The 2,807-nt window shown below is 41.4% G+C and overlaps 1 pseudogene; it reads right to left on the bottom strand.

The window, feature by feature from the left end:
• Nucleotides 1-995: 995 nt before the first annotated feature.
• LOC118523339 (nascent polypeptide-associated complex subunit alpha pseudogene) lies at nucleotides 996-1,683 on the bottom strand (annotated as a pseudogene).
• Nucleotides 1,684-2,807: the final 1,124 nt, after the last annotated feature.

Raw genomic sequence — 2,807 nt, forward strand, 5'->3', positions numbered from 1 at the left:
TCGACACCACATACTTGTCTCAAGGTTCTGTTTTTGGAGCAGCATCTGGGAGCAGGAAAGGCTAGTGGAACCCATATTCCAAAGACAGGCAAGGGAATGAGGATGCCAGGGGCCACTCAGCCCACAGGTCATTTGGCAATCAGGTCTTCTCGATTATGTTGCCCAACATTGTGAGTTAGCGATAGTGCTAAGAAGAAAAATTAAGCACAGTAAGGAGACATAAATTAGTGGATGAAGCAGTATTTTGGAAAAATGATCAGAGAAGTCCTCTGTGGGGAGGTGATATTTGAGCACAGGCCTGACTGAAGCTGAAAACAAACCTAGTAAACAAGGGGAATAACTTACCAAACAGATGGAAAAGATGGGGAAGAAGTTTTGCTAGGCATAGTCAATGGGAAATGCAAGAAAGGCTACATGCTGAAATGAGGTGAGGCAAAGGAGAGAGGCAGGAAGAAATTAGAGTAGTAGACAGTGGCTAGGTAACGTGAAACATCATAGGTCATGATTAGAATTTGGTATTTTATTTAGAGTATGATGTAAAGCCATTGGAAGGTTGAGACTAGGCACTTGGCAGGATATGTGTTCTATTTTGTGTGGTTCACTCTTGCTTTTGGGGGAACATAAAGCTACGGCGGGGTTGAGTTAGGGGCAGAGTTCATTGGTCCTTGACCCAACTGCTTTCATAACCATTTTTTCCTTTCTCAAGTTCTGCCTTGGTACTGTATTTTCTAGGCTTTTTTATGAGACAGCTGGGTGAGACACTGACAAATGGAGGGAAGAGAGAAGCCAGGTCATTTTTTTCAATCTTCTTTCTCTCTGCCTCATCACTGACTATAAGCCTAGTGAATTATGGTGGTTCTGCTTTCCCTGGCATCAGCAGTGAGTATACTTTTGTGCTCTGGCTATGCCTCCTATTTTTTTTCCCCAACCAACAAGAAGCTATAACTTTATGAACGATAGAAACACTATACAAATTTCAAACCCAGCTTCAGTTATTCTTTTGAAACACCAGAAAAGGTCCTTGTTTTCAGATGGTTACATTGTTAATTCCATAATAGCATTTACAATATCATTACTGTTGTTCTTCAGGAATTGGACTGCCTTTTCTTTTGACACATTAGCTTGTGACATGACCCATTCTGTGTCCTTAACCTCCACACCTGTTTCATCAACCTCTTCCTCTTCACTCTCCTCTTGTACAGTTGGAGTCTGTGTGTTTTCTTGAATGCCTGAGACAGCTTCACCTTGAACTTTGAATTTCTCAGTAGTTGCTAGTTGTGCCTGCTGAGATAAATCCTTGATCTTGGCTTCCCCAAAAACTATGTAGGTATCTGAAGCTGGGCTCTTGTAGACATCTGGTTTTGTGATGACAAAGAAGATATTCTTAGATTTCCAGAGAGTGACTCTCTTAACACTTGTAACCTGTCAAAGACCCAGTTTGGACACAGCCTTCTGTGCCTTCTTTTCACTCCGGCTCTGTTTTGCTTTACTGACCGGTTCTTCATTGATTTCAGCTGTGGCTGCCAGCTGGGCTTATTGTGTGGTCGCCTGTGTGGAATCCTGTTCCTCGAGCTCTGGAACTGATTCATCACTGTCAGATTCTGTTCCAGACCCTGTCTCAGCCTGAGGCCCTGGAAACTCCTGCTCTGTAGCAGGGACGGTTTCTGTGGCTTTACCAGGCATTTTGTGCAGGGAATATGGAACCAAGATGGTGGCAGAAAGAGAGCGAGCCATGCCTCTTCTTTTTGCACCTCAGCCTATGGGTGGGGAATTCTCCAAGGTGATTTGTTTATCTAGTTGGACCCTGACCTGACTGAAACAAGAAAGCTGAAGCAGGAATACTGTCATGAGACTATTCCAGTAATCTAGGCAAGAGAAGAACAAGTTGAACAAATTCTTATAACAGCGTGGACAAGGTGAAAAATGATGAAATTCGGTATCTCTTTTGAAGGTAAAATTCACATAGTTTTGTGATACAATAAATGAAAAGAAATATAATGTCTTCAATGTTCAGTTTGTAAAACTAGGTAAAGGTGGTATTGTTGGTAGGCACGGAGATTGAGGAAGGAAGTGGTCAGGAGGGGAGGGCATATAAATTAAGAGTTCTGTTTGGTAAAAGTTGACATTGACATAGCTATTTGAGATCTACAGAGCATCAAGTAGAAAGTTAAGTATATGAGCCCAGAGTTTAGGAAAGCACTTCAGTTTAGAGAACTGTTGGGTGGGTGGGTAGGATTATTGGTATAATAAAGTCACGCAATTTGAAAAGATTACTTAGGAACTGGCTATGCTTAGAGAAAAATCCATAGCTGAGGACAAAGCCCTAATGCACTCTAATGTTTAGAAATTGGAGGGAGAAAAGAAACCATCCTAGGAGACTGAAAAGACACAACTAGTAAAGCAGAAGGAAAAAGACAAAAGTAGTATTCCTGGAAGCCAAGCGAAGAAAGCTTTTCAAGATGTCATGTCCAGTGGATAAAATGTTTCCTTTGTCTACTATATCCTTCCTCCTTCCCCCCTCCTCCATCTCTCTCCTTCTCTCTGTCCACTTTTCCCTTCCTTCTTTCTTTCACTGCTTTATTCAGTTATTTAACCAATATATATCGACAGCTTGCTGGATGTACTGTGCTAGTTAATTCAGAACTCAGATGCAGGAGGCTCTGAATAAGAATTGTTAATAGTAGTCTTGTGGACAAGAGTCAATTTTTTTCAGACTGTTCCTTTAAACAAAGAATCAGAATTTATTTTTAGAAAACAAGGCATCGGTTAACCTGGAAAACAAACCCATTATTCCACGTCTTAGGAAA

This window comes from Halichoerus grypus, chromosome 3, assembly GCF_964656455.1.
Source record: "Halichoerus grypus chromosome 3, mHalGry1.hap1.1, whole genome shotgun sequence".
NCBI lineage: Eukaryota > Metazoa > Chordata > Mammalia > Carnivora > Phocidae > Halichoerus > Halichoerus grypus.